Raw genomic sequence first — 17,859 nt, 5'->3', positions numbered from 1 at the left:
GATTATCAGATTGGATTAAAATATCTAATTTTATATCTTTATAAGAGACACATCCAAAGCATGTATGCTATATATTCAGGAAGGCTAAAGGTAAAAGGATGGAAAAGGTTCATTTTTGCAGGTAGATGAAACAATTATAAAAGGGGTGCCTTGGTGGCTCAGTCAGTTAAGTGACAGACTCTTAGTTTAAGCTCAGGTCATGATCTAACAGTTTTGTGAGTTTGAGCCTCACTGTTAGTGAGGAGCCCACTTGGGATTCTCTCTCTCTCTCCCTCTCTTTCTTCCCCTCCCCTGCTCATGATCTTTCTCTCAAAATAAATAAATAGACTTAAAAGAAAAAAAAAAGAAAGTAGGGGCACCTGGGTGGCTCAGTCAGTTAAGTGACCAACTTCAGCTCAGGTCATGATCTTCGTGGGTTTGAGCCCTGCATTGGGCTCTGTGCTGACAGCTCAGAGCCTAGAGTCTGCTTCGGGTTCTGTGTCTTCCTCTCTCTCTCTGTCCTTCCCCCACTCACACTCTGTCTCTGTCTCTCAAAAATAAATAAACGTTAAAAAATTTTTTTTTAAAAAGAAAGTAAATAGTGGAAAATAATGAATATAAAAGCAGAAATGAATGAAATAAAAAGCAAAGAGACTGATTAAGAAAAAAAATAAAGACATAAATAATATGTGAAGAATCAAAAAGGTTACATGTTTGCAAAACATGCATATATTAAAAAGATAGTAAGAGAATGTTACAGATAATTTTATAACAATATATTAATGAATGAAGTGAAATACATTCTTGGAAAAATATATTTGATTCAATATTGACACAAGAAGAAATAGAAAACCTGAATATTCTTACAGTTATTAAAAATAACTTATAATTAAATACTTTCCTACAAAGAATACTCCAGGCCCACATGGTTTAACTATCAAGTTCTAAAATATATTTAAAGAAGAAATATTTCTACTCTTGCAAACCTCTTCCAGAAAACTGAAAAAGACTTTTATGAAATCACTTAATCAAGCCAGCATATCTTCAGTCCAAAATCTGACAATGGCATTGTGAGAAAGGAAAACTAAAGGTCAATCTTATTTAAAATATGGGTGAAAAGAGCAAACCAAATTCAGCAATCTCCAAAATGGGTAACAGACTAATTACATCACAAACAAGTTGGGTTTCTAGGAATTCAATTTGCAAATAATTGAATGTTTGTCACATTAACAAAATAAAGGAGGAAAATCATATGATAATTTAAACAAATGCAGAAAAATTCAGCCTGCATTTATAATTTAAAGAACACTTTTAGTAAACTAGAAATGGTTTTACTGATAAAGGGTTTCTGAAAAACCTTATAGATGTCATTATGCAATGTTGAAAACTTTCTCTTGAGATAAAAAACAAGACAAGGTAATTTGCTGTCATTGTATCTATCCCACACTGAATTGGAGAATATATCAAGATACTCTTATGAGCAAGTAACAGTACGTCCAGTTAGATATGGATTAAATAATGAGGACGTTTTCTTATCTAACAGGACAGAACTCTAACAAAACCTCCCTGGGTTTGCCCAGTGGCTTAGGGATGTCACCAAAGACCCAAGCTCTTTCTGCTTTGTCCCCCTCAGGTTGGCCCTCTGGCTTGTCCTTTCATAGTTCACAACTTGGCTGCCACAGCTTCAGACATCAGAGAGACAGAACAATATTGGCCAAAAAAGAATGGCATTGCCTTCCACTCTCTATTTAACAGGAAGGAAAACCTGTCCTAGAATATCCCTGACAGACTTTTTTCACATCCCATTGGACAGGACTGGATCACAGACTACTACCTAACTTTAAGGGAAGCTAGGGGAATAGTTGGTGTTCTAGCCTTTGTAGGAGCGTGAATGCTCTGTCAACAAGAAAAGGGCAGAGGAGAATGGGTAGAGACTGTTTTTGTATAAGGGACAATAATAGTGCCTGTCATAGACAGCTTAAGTAACTCACTCAAGGTCACATTTCCTTTTTTTTTTTTTTTTAATATTTTTTAATGTTTATTTATTTTTGAAAGAGAGACAGTGTGAGCAGGGGAGGGGCAGAAAGAGAGGAAGATACAGAATCCGAAGCAGTGCCCAGCTGTCAGCATAGAGCCAGATGTGGCGCTCGAACCCACAAACTATGAGATCATGACCTGAGCTGAAGTCAGATGCTTGACCAACTGAGCCACCCAGGCGCCCCAAGGTCACATTTCTTGTAAGTGGTAAAGCTGGGATTTGAACCCAGGCAGCCTGACTTCGGAGACCACGCTCTGAATGTCCAAGCTTTCTCAAGCTTTTAATTCTGTAAAAGCAATGAATTTTAACTGTAACTTAACTCTTTCTCCAGAACCCATAAAATGATCTGGGTATACAGACTCTCAGTGCCACCCTCAACGTTTCTGTTGTATTCTATTACAGTATTCGCAGCAATTCATTGACAATCATCGAGAAGTTTAAATAAACTAAAATTCATCTGTTTTCCACAGAAAAGTTTTGATTTCACATAGAATTCTTTTAGAAGTAATTATTTATAACATTTGGGAATTTAAAAATCAATCTATTATGTGTGTTTGAAAGAATGGGAGAACAGCTCATCAACTCTGAAAAGCAGTAATATGCATACAAATCACATAAAAGGTTTATAATAAGAAGATTAAGTATCACGAAGCAGAAAAAGAAACACAAAATACAAGGGCACATTTAAAAATAAAATGGGTACATCTTAAAATAAATCTTTTCAGCAAAGTTAAAACAGTAAAATATGCTTATGTAGGGAAAAAGTTGTAAAACTGTGAAATCATCATATTTTCACTTCATTACATTTAATATTCTATGCATACCATTATAATAGAATAATTATACCTATTTATCAACTGTGGTAATAAGAGCAGATATAGTTAATGGATTTAAAAAATTTTAAAGTAGTTTTAATTATATAAACAGAAATTAGTTTTTATAAGCATGTATGTATATGTGTGAATATGTATTTAGAATCGGTAAACAAAGTAACTTTGTGAAATTAAGCTACTTTTGGCTCTAATCCTTACTATGAGACCAGAGTCTTTTGACTTCCATACTCTGCAATTGTATTTTGCATATTAAAAAAAGGAGCATGTAGATGCTAATCTTTCCCAGTTTCCAGCCCAACTTGGGTGGTATTTTATTTTCACTTCTTGTGTGGATACTTTGATGGTTCACAAATCAAAAATGACTATTCACGGTCCTATGCTGTTTATCTCCAAAAGGCACTGGCCAGGCTTGTCTGGCATTAGGGAAAATGAGGTAAAGGTAGCAGAACTGCCTGGGCCTGGAAGTGGAATAGTTGCCCCTTTACTCCCTTTTGTCTCCCAACAGCTGTTCTTAGCTCTAAAAAACGTCCTTGCCTTTTGAAGAATTACATTGGGTTATCACCCTTCGTTCCACCACACTGTAAGCATCTACAATCCTTCTAGTCACTTGTCTGTATTCACTGAAGGTTTTAGCATATCTCTTACTGCTTTGCAGATGACTGCATGTGACTCAGTGACTTGTCATCAGTGTTGGTCATCTCTGTTTCCACATGACTGCTTCATCCCACACCCTGAAACTTCGGTTCATCCCTGACCTTGTCCTCTACTATGACCTTATTCTTCACTACACCCAGGAACCTATGTCCATAGAACTTGTCATTACCAGAAAGACAAAATAAAAAAACACAACACCCAATGCCCTCCCACCCTCACAAAACTAATGACCCCCCACCCCCACCCCGCCCCTGCCATCTTAGTCAGTTTGGGCTTCTATAACATAGTATCATGGACTGGGTGGCTTAAACAGCAAACATTTGTTTCTCACAGTTCAAGAAGTTGGGAAATCCAAGATCAAGGCACTGGTATATCAGGTGGTTGATGAGGGCACTCTCCCTGGTTTGTAGCCATTTTCTCATATCCTACATGGCTGAGAGAAAAATCATCTCTCAAATCTCTTGTTTTTTTTATTTTTTATTTTTTATTGTTAATATTTACTTTTGAGAGAGAGAAAGAGAGAGCATGAGTGGAGGAGATGAAGAGAGAGAGGGACATACAGAATCTGAAGCAGGCTCCAGGCGTTCAACTGCCAGCACAGAGCCCAACGTGGGGCTCAAACTCATGAACCGTGAGAGCATGACCTGAGCTGAAGTTGGACACTTAACTGACTGAGCCACCTAGGCACCCCTCGAGTCTCTTCTTGTAGGTATACTTATGCCATTCAGACGGCTCCACTCTTATGACCTAATTACCTTCCAAAACCCCATCTCCTGATACCACCACATACGAATTTGAAGGGGACACATTCAGCCCATGACACCTTCAATAGCAAGCATGCAGCTCTCTACAGAGTACCACCTCCTATATTTTAACCCCGATCCTCAAACACTCTGAATTTAACAATTCTTTGATCCCATGGGGATTTTTAATTTATTGATCCTACCAACTTTTTCAGTTATCATTTACCCTGTGTACTTACATGTCTTTTTACCCCGCTTAGATTCCATGGCTAATCATTATAATCACTCCCTTCCACCTAACCTCAACTTCTTGCCCCTCTGTTCCCCTGTTGTACTCACTGGTAAAACCCAACCATACTTAGGTACAACTCTGTCTGCTCTGTGCATGCTCCTGCTAGAGCTAAACTCACAACTACACAACCATACAATTTAAAATTTATGACCACAAATCTTAAGACAGAACTCCAACACTTACCTAGCCAATTCACTTCCTCAATTCTTTGAGAATCTTAAAAAAAAATAGTTTCCTTTCTCTTTGAACATAAAAAGAACTCCTGTGCCACTCACACACAGTGGATATTTTTATTTACTGTACTAAATGGAACAGTAAACAGTTAAGAACTCTCTTATTTTCCTTAGGAGTGCTGACAATACTGACTCCATCTTTGGCCCTTCATCTTGCACATGTTTGCATAATGACCTACCTCACGCAGGACTATGTGTTCCAGTATCCTTGGAGGTTAACCCATGTCTTGACTGCAATGCAGAAAGGCTTTTTCTGAGAATCCCTCTAGTGCACAGATGGCACCACTTTATTTTTAATTAAAATTTTTTTGAGTGTAGTTGAAATAGCATGTTACATTAGTTTCAGGTGTACAACTTAGTGATTTTCCAAGTTTATACATTATGCTATGTTCACCACAAGTATAGCTACCATCTGTCCCGTTACATCACTATTACAGTATCGACTGTATTCCTTATGCTGAGCATTTTATTCCTGTGACTTATTCATTCCATAACTAGAAACCTGTATCTCCCTCTCCCCTTCACCCATTTTGCCCAACCTCCCACCCCCTCCCTTCTGACAACCACCAGTTTGTTCTCTGTACTTATAGTTCTGATTCTGCTTTTTGTTTATTCATTTTTTTTATTCCATTTATAAGTAGAATCATATGGTATTTGTCTTTCTCAGTGTGACTTATCTCACTTAGCATAATACCCTCTAGGTCCAGTCATGTTGTCACAAGTGGCTCATTCTGATCTTTTCTTATGGTGGTGTAACATTCCATTGTGTATACACATATATATACCACATTTTCCTTATCCATTTATCTATAGATGGACACTTAGGTTACTTCCTATCTTGGCTATTGTAAATAATGCCGTATGTAATGTAAACATAGGGTGGATATACCTTTTTTAAAAATTTATTTACTTTGAAAGAAAGAGCATGCTCGCACAAGTTAGGGGAAGGGCAGAGAGAGAAAGAGAATTCCAAGAAGGCTCTATGCTGTCAGTGCAGAGCCTGATGTGGGACTGATCTCAGAAACTGTGAAATTATGACCTGAGCCAAAATCAAGAGTCGGATGCTTAACCAAATGAGTCACCCAGACACCCTCATGTATCTTTTCAAATTTGGTAAATACCCAATACTAGAATTACTGGATGTTATTTCTATTTTTTTGAGGAACCTCCATACTGTTTTCCACAGTGGCTGTTCTAATTTACATTCCTACCAGTAGTGCCCATGGGTTCCTTTTTCTCCACATCCTCACACACTTACTGTTTCTTGTCAATTTCACTGTAGCCATTCTAACTGGTGTAGGTTGATAACTCATTATGGTTTTGATATGCATTTCTCTGATAGTTAGCCACATTGAGCATCTTTCATGTGTCTGTGGCCATCTGTATGTCTTCTTTGGAAAAATGTCTATTCAGGTCTTCTGTGCATTTTTTAATCAGATTCTTTTTTTGGTGTTGAGTTGTAAAGTTCTTTAAATATTTTGCATATTAATCCCTTATTTGATCTATCATTTGCAAATATCTTCTCCCATTTAGTAGGTTGTTTTTTCGTTCCTTTGCTGTAAGTTTTCTTATTATTTTAATCTTTATTTATTAATTTATCTTAATTCCAATATAATTAACATGCAGGGTTATATTAGTTTCATGTATATAATATAGTGATTGAATATTCTATATATTAGTGCTCATCAAAATAAGTGTACTCTTTTTTAAAATATTTTTTAATGTTTCTTTTATTTTTGAGAGAGAGAATCAGAGAGAGAGGGAGTACAAATGGGGGAGGGGCAGAGAGAGAGGGAGACACAGAATCTGAAGCAGGCTCCAGGCTCTGAGCTGTCAGCACAGAGCCTGACATGGGGCTTGAACTCATGAACTGTGAGATCATGACCTGAGCTGAAGTCGGACACTTAACTGACTGAGCAACCCAGACACCCCATAAGTATACTCTTAATTGTCCTTCACCTATTTCAAACATTCCTCCATCTGCCTCCCCTCTGCCAACCACATTTGTTCTCTTTAAGAGTCTGTTTTTCAGTTTGTCTTTTTTGTTCATTTCTTTTGTTTTTTTAAATTCCCTAAGAGTGAAAACATGTGGTATTTGTCTTTTTCTGACTTATTTCACTTAGCATTACACTCTCCAGATCCATCCATGTTGTTGCAAATGGCAGGATTTCACTCATTTTTATGGCTGAGTAATATTCCATTGTGGACACACACACACACACACACACACACACACACAACACATCTTCTTTATCCATTCATCTATCAATGCACACTTGAGTTGCTTCCTTACCCTGGCTATGTAAATAATGCTGCAATAAACACATGAGTGCATATCTTTTCAAATTGCATTTTCATTTTTTTAGGGTAAATACCCAGTATTTACTGGATCCTATAGTAATTGTATTTTAAATTTTTTGAGGAACCTCCGTAATATTTCCTACAGAGGCTCCAACAGTTTGCATCCCCACCAACACTGCATGAAGGTTCCTTTATCTCTACATCCTTGCCAACAATTGTTTGTGTTTTTTATTTGAGCCATTCTGACAGGTTTGATGTGGTATCTCATTGTGGTTTTCACTTGCATTTCACTGATGATGAGTGATGTTGAGCATCTTTTCATGTGTCTGTTGGTCATGTGTCTTCTTTGGAGAAATGTCTGTTCATGTCTTCTGCCCATTTTTAAATTGGATTATTTAGGGGGGTGGTTTGTGTTGAATTGTAGAAGTTTTTTATACATTTTGGATATTAACCCCTTACTGGATATGTCCTTTGCAAATATCTTTTCCTGTTCAGCCAGGTATCTTTTTGCAAAACTTTTCATTTTGATGTAGTCTCAACAGTTTATTTTTGCTTTTGTTTGCCTTGCCTTAGGAAACATATCTAGACTAATGTTCCTATCCCAATGTGATAGAAATTACTGCCTATGCTCTCTTCTAGGATTTTTATTGTTTCAGGTCTCACATTTGAATCGTTAATCTATTTGGAGTTTATTTTTGTGTATGATGTAAGAAAGTGCTTTAGTTTCATTCTTTTACAGGTAGCTGTCCAGTTGTCCCACCACCATTTATTGAAAAGACTATCTTTTACTCATTGTAGATTCTTGCTTCTTTTGTCAATAGATTAATTGACTATATAATCATGGGTTTATTTCTGGCATCTCTATTCTGTTCTGTCGATCTTTGTGTCTATTTTTGTGCCAGTACCACACTGTTTTGATTACTATATCTTTGTAGTATATATTGAAATCTGGTTTTATAATACATTCAGCTTTGTTCTTTTTTCTGAGAATTGTTTTGGCCATTCAGGGTCTTCTGTGGTTCCATATAAATTTTAGTATTGTTCGTTCTAGCTTTTGAAACATGCTGTTGGTGTTTTGATAGGAATTTCATTGACTCTGTAGATTGCTTTGGGTAATATGGACATTTTGACATTAACTTTTCTAATCAAAAAGCATAGAATATGTCTCCATTTGTATCATCTTTAATTTCTTTCATCGGTGTTTCATAGTTGGAGTACAGGTCTTTCACCTCTTTGGTTAAACTTATTCCTAGGTATTTTATTATTTTTGGTATAATTGTAAATGGAGTTTTTTTAAATTTCTCTTTCTGTGTATAGAAACACTACCAATTTCTGGGTATAAATTTTGTATATTGCCACTTTACTGAATTTATTACTTCTAGTAGTTTTTTTTTCCTTTTTGCTGCAGTTTCAGGGTTTTCTATGTACAACATCATGTGATCCACAAATAGTGACAGTTTAACTTTTTATCACTATGGATACCTCTTATTTATTTTTCTTGTCTGAATGCTGTGGCTACAAGTTCCAGTACTTTGTTGGATAAAAGTGGTGAGAGTGGATATCACTGTCTTGTTCCTGACCTTAGGGGAAAAGATCTCAGCTTTTCACCACTGAGTCTGATGTTTGCTGTGGACTTTTCATATATGGCCTTTATTATGTCAAGCTATGCTTCCTCTAACTCCACTTTGTTGAGAGTTTTTTTTTTTTATCATGACTGGATGTTGAATTCTGTCAAATGCTTATTCTACATCTATTGAGATGATCATATGATTTTGTTTTGTTTTGTTTTACTGATATAGTGTATGACATTGATTTGTGAATAGTGAACCATCTATGCATCCCTGGAATAAATCCCACCGGAATGTAGTGAATGATCTTTATAATGTATTGTTGTATGAGGTTTGCTAATATTTTTTTGAGGATTTTTGTATCTCAGGGATACTGGCCTGTAGTTTATACTGGCCTGTAGTTTTCTCTTTTGTTAAAAAAATTTTTTTACATTTATTTATTTTTGACAGGCAGAGAGATAGAGCACAAGTGGAGAGGGGCAGAGAGAGAAGGAGACAGAATCCAAAGCAGGCTCCAGGCTCTGAGCTGTCAGCACAGAGCCCGATGCAGGGCTTGAACTCACAAACCGTGAGATCATGATCTGAGCCAAAGTCCGACACTTAACCAACTGAGCCACCCAGGTGTCCTGCAGTTTTCTCTTTTTGTTGTATCTTCACAGAAGGCACTACTTAAGATATATATCCTTTGACTACACCACAATGTCTCTCACTCTATAAAAGCTGTGGATTAAGGCCTAGACTGCAGAGAATAGCTGCATAATGACATGGGTTATCATCTGCTGAACCCCTATCAGTAAGTTACCCTGAATAAAACTCTGTGTAAATGGTATAGAGTTGCTTTCCAAATCCGAAGCAGGCTCCAGGCTTTGAGCTGTCAGCCCAGAGCCCAACATGGGGCTCGAAACCACTAGCCGTGAGATCATGACCCAAGTCAAAGTTGGACGCTTAACCAACTGAGCCACCCAGGTGCCTCAACATTGGGTTATTTTTAAGTCCAGGAGCATGCTATAATAGCTCCCTTAGAAAATGAAAAATCCCTCACACATTTCCGTTCAAATACTGTTCTATTACTCTGCTCCCCTTTAGAGTCAAACTCTTCAAGAGATTTCCTTAAATGCACTGCCACTCTCTCTTCACTTATGATATCCTTTGAACCCATTCTAATCAGGCTTTCATTTTCATGACTAGACTAAAATAATAATTGTTAAGGTCCTTGAAAATCTCAATTTTCCCGATCTAATAATCCATTTTATTTAAGAAAGTATTTCCTACAGGAGCACCTGGGTGGCTCAGTCAGTTAAGCGTCCAACTCTTGATCTCAGCTCAGGTCATGATCTCACAGTTGGTGAGTTCAAGTTCTATGTCGGGCTCCACACTGATGGTGCGGAGCCTGCTTGGGATTCTCTGTCTCCCTCTCTCTCTCTCCCCCTCCCCTGCTCATTCTCTCTCTCTGCCTCAAAATAAATAGACATTTAAAATATATGTTTTCTATTTAAGAATTAAAGAAAAGAATTAGGCAAAAGAGTTTGGTCTAGAAGCCTTAATGGTCAATGTGATCCAGGAACTAGCAGCATCTTCATCACCTGGAATCTTATTTAAAATGTAGATTCTCAGACCCATCCCCAGCCTTGGGAAATCTCTCTGAGCCTCAGTTCATTCATCTCTAAAACAGGTAATAGTCAATTCTTGATCCCCCTCTTACTCAACCTAACTGCAGCAGTGGACGAGTTGATTCTCTTTCCTTTTCGAATCACTTTCTTTACTTGGCTTCTGGAATGCCACATGGTACTAATTTTCTCTTACCACCTGCAAGTTCTTATCGGTCTCTTGCTAAATACTCTCCTACTCTGTGACCTCTAAGTGTTGAAGTTACCATGGCATGCTTTTTGACTACTGTCCTAACCAGTGTGAGCACACAGGTTATAAACGTTTCTGAGATGTGATTCCTGGAGGTTCCTGGTCATCACCTCTAGCTTCACACAATTTTGTCTGTTTGCCTCTTCAAGTATACAGCTATTATAATTTTTTATGTAGTCAGTGACATAAGAAAGATTAGAAAGCACTGCCCTGGATGATCTAACCCAATTATATTGTTTTAAATACCACTTACATATTGATGATTTCCAAATGTATATATTGAGCTTCAATTCTCCCCTGAACTCCAGACTCCTGTATCTAATGCCCTAAGCAACATCCTTACCTGTATGTCTAATAGGCATCCCAAACTAACACACCAAAGTGATTTCATAGCACCTCATAGCATCTCATGCAACTTAGATAAAATTAAAAGGAGTAATCCTTGACTCCTAATCCATCAGCAAATGTAAGAGCGAAATTCAAAGTAGTCCCCAAGTATGACCACTTTTTATTGCCACTATTACCTCAACCCTAGGCCATGCCACTGTTATTCCTCATATGGACCACTTCATTTCTCTTCCAACTCCCTCCTTGGAGGCTGGAGTGACTATTCCATAATATAAACCAAATCATGTAATTTCCTTGTTTTGACCTTTCATTAGGTCATTGCACATCACACTTAGAATAAAACTGAAAGCCTTTCTGATGACCTATTAAACTGTAAATGACCTGGTTCCAGGTTATCTCCCAATAACATTTCCATTAAATTCCCAAATATCCATGCTGCATCCACACTGGCCTCCTTACGATTCTTAAAAACCAAGTATGCACTCACCTCTGGCCTTGTACTTGTCGTTCCTCAGTGTCTAGTCCCTTTTTGTAGGTGGGTGCAGAGGTGAGGTGGTAGAAACAGCAAGAGACTGACATCTAATTTTAAGAAATTGCCACAGTTATGTCAACCTTCAACAAGCACTATCTTAATCGGTCAACCATCAACACTGAAGCAATACCCTCCACCACTAAAAGCAATAATTCACTGAAAGCTAGGATGATTGTTAGCATTTTTAGCAACAAAGTATTTTTAAATTAAGGTATGTACATTTTTCAGACATAATGCTATTATACACAATAGACACAGCATAGTGTACATGTGACTTTTATATGCACTTAAAACCAAAAAAATTCATTTGACTCATTTTATTGTGACACTCACTTTTATGTGTGATCTGGAATTGAAGCCACAATAACTCTGAGATAGACCTGTAAAATAAAAACAAAACCTACTGATATAAAACAACTAGAAATTACAGGATACAATATGGCATTATTCTTTTAAAATACATAGCTTGGGTTTCAGTTTCAATTCTTCAATTTGCATCTTCCCAAGACCTCATCTTGGCAGATGAGGGAAAATTGGCAGAAGTAGCCACAAAGCATCTCTAGAGTGATACCCATGAAAGTCAGATGATAGCAGATTTCTACAAGATACAACTCCATTAGAAATGATTACACAATTCAAAATTGCAATACATAAAAAAATAATATAACAGAAGCAAAGTTCATATGACAAACAAAACAATAGGTATAGGACAAATTTCATGAGTTTTTATAACCAGTGGGACTTAAAGCCTATAATTTTAAAAATCAGCATGCTTGGCTCTGGGAGAGCCAGGAGAGCAAGAGGGAAACTGAACTACCACCCTTAAAAAGACAGCACAAATAACAGCCCCTAGAGATACAGGACAGAAAAAACAGTTTGGAAAAGGCCTGGGGGCATAGAGAGGGAGTTATTTACTAATCTCAGAATGTGTCCTGGAGAGACAGAGATCTCTGGAAGACTCCTGCAGAAACAAAGGAGCTAGCAGGTACCATTTCCCTCCCCAGGCCCCAGCATAAATACATGGTCATCTGCAGGAATCAACATAGCGCATAATTCATTACCTAACTTGCTTACACCCTGCCCTGTCTGGCTTTGGCAAATCTGTCTTCTCCAGCCAGGCCTGCCTCAGTCCTGGTGCTATGGGTTCCCTCCACACAGAAAACCAGTATGAGCCATGCCAGCACTGTCTCCCTGCCAGCACACTTTATGTAACGTTGGTCCTAGCAGTATGGTGGCAGGTCCCCTCTGGTGGAGGACCAACATGCAACCTTGCTAAAACTGTGTATCCGAACCTCACATGCTTTTTGGGATTGCACCCTCCACTACAGTCTTGGCCAGAGCCCATTCAAACCAGGGCCACAATCCTGGCAGTATGCAAGCATCTCTGACAGTCACTCCAAAGTGACTTCTGCCATAAGGAGAGGGAAAGGCAACCACACATACTAGTCAGACTGTGGCCCCAGCAGTGGGCTGGGGTCAGACAGCTGGTCTGTTATAGGCCCTGCCCACCAATGAAAGCTTCTCAGGGGACAACACAGGGAAAGCACCTTGTGGTATGGTGCTACTGTGTCTCTGCAAATGCCTGGTCTAACTCAATTCAAGCTCAAGGCAGCTCTAGCCTAGTCCACTATCATCGCAGGGACCAAACTCTGCCCAGAACAGTCAAAGAGAGCCATTGCAGCTGACTGGACTGAAGGAAAAAGCAGATCAGCCCCAACAGCAGAGTGCAAATAACACACATAGGAGACATCCTAAACTGCCAGCTTCTGGTAACCAGGAGACACTCCATTGCAAGGCCACTACAGGACCTCATCTTCATAAGGTCACTATTTTCAAAAGCAGAAGTGGCTGACTTTCATAACATACAGAAAGAGACAGAGGAATATGTCCCAAATGAAAAAAAAAGGGCAAAACCATAGCAAGAGACCTAAGTGAAACAAAGATAAGTAAGATGCCTGATAGAGAATTTAAAGTAATGGTCATAAATATACTCACTAGACTTGAGAAAAGAGTGGAGGGCATCAGTGAGACCCTTAACAAAGAGATAAAAAAGAACCAGAGATGAAGAACACAATAAATGAAATTAAAAACATGCTAGATGAAATAAATAGCAGACTACAGGAAGTAGAATGAATCGTGACCCAGACGACAGAGTAATGGAAAACAGTCAAGCTGAGCAGGTGAGAGAGGAAAAAAAATATGCAAAATGAGGATAGACTTAGGGAACTCAGCAACTCATCAAGTATACTAACATTTGCATTACAGGGATCCTAGAAGGAGAAGGGATAGCAAAGGAGGCAGAAAATCTATTGGAAAAAATAATAGCTGAAAACTCTCCAAATCTGGGGAAGGAAACAGAAATTCAGATCCAGGAGCCACAGAGCCCCCAACAAAATCAACCCAAGGAGGTCTATACCAAGACACATAGTAATTAACTGATGAAAAGTACTGATACAGATTGAATTTTAAAAGCATAAAGAAAAAACAAAACAGTCTCATAAAAGGGAAACTCCATAGGCTATCATCAGATTTTTCTGCAGAAACTTTGCAGGCCACAAGGGAGTGGCATGATATATTCAAATTGCCAAAAGGGAAAAATCTGCATCCTAGAATACTCTATCCAGCAAGGCTATCTTTCATAATAGAAGAGATAAAGAGTTTCCCAGATAAACAAAGGTTAAAAGAATTCACAATCACTAACCATCTCTACAAGATATGTTAAAGGGGACTCTGAGTGGAAAGGAAAGACCATATGTGAGAACAAGAAATGTAGGAAGCACAAAGGCAAAATCAGCCAAGGGACTCCCACCATCTATCTAAAATGTAGGGGGGGGGGGCGTGCGAGGGGGGAGGAGTAAACAATGTGTTCAAACTTACATGACCAACAACTTAATATAGACTGCTATATGCAGAAGACATTATATACAAACCTAATAAGGGTAACCACAAATCAAAAACTAGTAAAAGATATGCAAAAAAAAAAGAGAGAAAGGAATCCAAGTATATCACTAAACAAGGCAGCTTATGGTGAGACAAGAAAACAAGGAAAGAAATGAATAGAGAAGAATTACAACAATAACCATAAAACAAGTAATAGAATGGCAATAAGATGGCATAGGATGGCAAAAGATACACATCCATCAGTAATTACTTTGACTGTAAATGGACTAAACACTCCAATCAAAAGACACAGGGTGACAGAATGGATAAAAAACAAGACCCATCTATATGCCGCATACAAGAGACTCATTTCAGACCTATGACACCTGCAGATTGAAAGTGAGGGGATGGAGAAACATCTACCATGCAAATGGCTATGAAAATAAAGCTGGGTTGGCAATACTTATATCTGACAAAGTAGACTTTATAACAAAGACTGTAACAAGAGACAAACAAGGACATTATATAATCACAAAGGGGGACAAACAGCATGAAGATATAACAACTCTAAATATGTATGCACCTAGAACAGAATCGCCCAAATACATAAAACAGTTAATAACCAACATAAAGGAACTGATAGTAGCACATTAATAGTAGGGAACTTTAACACCCCACCTACATCAATGAACAGATCATCCAAACAGAAAATCTGTAAGGAAATGATGACCTCAATGGCATATTGGAACAGATGGACTTAACAGATATATTAAGATCATTCTATCCTAGGCCAACAGGCACATGAAAAGATGTTCAACGTCGCTCCTTATCAGGGAAATACAAATCAAAACCACACTCAGATACCACCTCACGCCAGTCAGAGTGGCCAAAATGAAGAAATCAGGAGACTATAGATGCTGGAGAGGATGTGGAGAAACAGGAACCCTCTTGCACTGTTGGTGGGAATGCAAATTGGTGCAGCCGCTCTGGAAAGCAGTGTGGAGGTTCCTCAGAAAATTAAAAACAGACCTACCCTATGACCCAGCAATAGCACTGCTAGGAATTTATCCAAGGGATACAGGAGTATTGATGCATAGGGGCACCTGTACCCCAATGTTTATAGCGGCACTCTCAACAATAGCCAAATTATGGAAAGAGCCTAAATGTCCATCAACTGATGAATGGATAAAGAAATTGTGGTTTATATACACAATGGAATACTACGTGGCAATGAGAAAAAATGAAATATGGCCTTTTGTAGCAACGTGGATGGAACTGGAGAGTGTGATGCTAAGTGAAATAAGCCATACAGAGAAAGACAGATACCATATGGTTTCACTCTTATGTGGATCCTGAGAAACATAACAGAAACCCATGGGGGAGGGGAAGGAAAAAAAATAAATAAATAAAGAGGTTAGAGTGGGAGAGAGCCAAAGCATAAGAGACTGTTAAAAACTGAGAACAAAGTGAGGGTTGATGGGGGGTGGGAGGGAGGGCAGGGTGGGAGGGAGGGCAGGGTGGGTGATGGGTATTGAGGAGGGCACCTTTTGGGATGAGCACTGGGTGTTGTATGGAAACCAATTTGACAATAAATTAAATATATTAAAAAATAAAAAAAAAAAAAAAAAAAAAAAAGATCATTCTATCCTAAAACAGCAGAATACACATTCTTTTCAAGTGCACATGGAATATTCTCCAAAACAGATCACAATATTAGGCCCCAAAACAAATCTTAACAAATTAAAAAGACTGAAGTCACACCATGCATCTTTTCTCAACACAAAGCTGTAAAACTAGCAATCAACCGCAAGAAAAAAATGTGGAAACAGAACAAATACAGGGAGGTGACATAGCATACTATTAAATAATGTATGAGTCTACCAAGAAATCAAAGAGGAAATAAAAAAATACATGGAGACAAATGAAAATGAAAACACAATGGTCCAAGATCTTTGGAAGGCAGCAAAAGTGGTCCTAAGAGGGAAGTTTATAGAAATACAGGCCTACCTCAAGAAGCAAGAAAAGTCTCCAATAAACAACCTAACCTTACACCTACAGGACCTAGAAAAAGAACAACAAACAAAATCCAAAACCAGTAGATGGAAGGAAATAATATGGATGAGAACAGAAATAAATGATATAGAAACTCAATGAAACCAGGAGCTAGTTCTTTGAACAGGTCAACAAAATTGATAAATATTGAGAGAGAGAGAGAACTGAAACAAAATCACAGTGTAAAAGGAGAAATAATAACCAACACCACAGAAATACAAAGGATTATGAGAGATTATGAAAAATTATATGCCAGCAAATTGGTCAACCTAGAAAAAATGGACAAATTCATAGAAACATAGAACCTCCCAACAATGAAGTAGAAAGAAATAGGAAATTTGAGCAGACCAATTACCAGCAAGGAAACTGAGTCAATAATCAAAAAACTCCCAACAAACAAAAAGCCCAGAACCAGATGGCTTAACAGGTGAATTCTATCAGACATTTAAAAAAGAGTTAATACCTCTTCTTCTCAAACTATTCTAAAAAATAGAAGAGGAAGGAAAACTTCTAAATTCATTCTATGAGGCCAGCATTACCCTGATACCAAAACCAGGTAAAGACACTACAAAAAGAAAAAGAGAACTATAGGCCAACATCTCTGTTGAACATAGGTGCAGAAGCCCTCAAGGAAATACCAGCAAACCACAACGACAATACATTAAAAAGATCATTCATTATGGTCAAATGGGATTTATTCTTAGGATACAATGATGTTTCAATATTCACAAATCAATCAACATGATATGGCACATATGTAATGTAAAAGATAAGAACCACATGATCATTTCAGTATATGTAGAAAAAGCATTTGACAACATCCATTCATGATAAAAACTCTCAACAAAGTATGTTTGGAGGGAACATACCTCAACATAATAAAGGCCATATATGAAAAATCCACAGCTAACATCATCCTTAATGGGAAAAGCTGAGAGCTTTTCCTCTAAGGTCAGGAACAGGACAAGGATGTCAAATCTTACCACTTTTGTTTAACATAGTACTGGAAGTCCTAGCCACAGCAATCAGACAGCAAAAAGAATAAAAGACATCCAAATCAGTAAAGAAGAAGTAAAATGTTCACTATTTGCAGATGACATGTTACTCTATGTAGAAAACCCAGAAGACTCTACCAAAAAACTACTAGAACCCATAAATTAACTCAGTAAAGTTACAGAATACAAAATCAAAGTACAGAAATGCATTTATATACACCAAAAATGAAGCAGCAGAAGGAGAGATTAAGAAAATAATCCCATGTACAACTGCATCAAAAATAGGACACCTAGGTATAAAACTAATCAAAGGGGTGAAAGACCTGTACTCTGAGAATTAGAAAACACTGATGAAAGAAACTGAAGCTGACACAAAGAAATGGAAAGATATTTCATGCTTATGGATTGGAAGAACAAATATTGTCAAAATGTCTATACTACCCAAATCCATCTCACATTTAATGCAATCCCTATCAAAATACCAACGGCATTTTTCACAGAACTAGAACAAGCTATCCTAAAATTTGTATGGAATGACAAAGACCTCAAATAGC

This window comes from Panthera uncia, chromosome B4 (assembly GCF_023721935.1).
Source record: "Panthera uncia isolate 11264 chromosome B4, Puncia_PCG_1.0, whole genome shotgun sequence".
Lineage (NCBI taxonomy): Eukaryota > Metazoa > Chordata > Mammalia > Carnivora > Felidae > Panthera > Panthera uncia.
The sequence above is the reverse complement of the archived record's forward strand: the minus strand, read 5'-3'. Positions refer to the sequence as shown.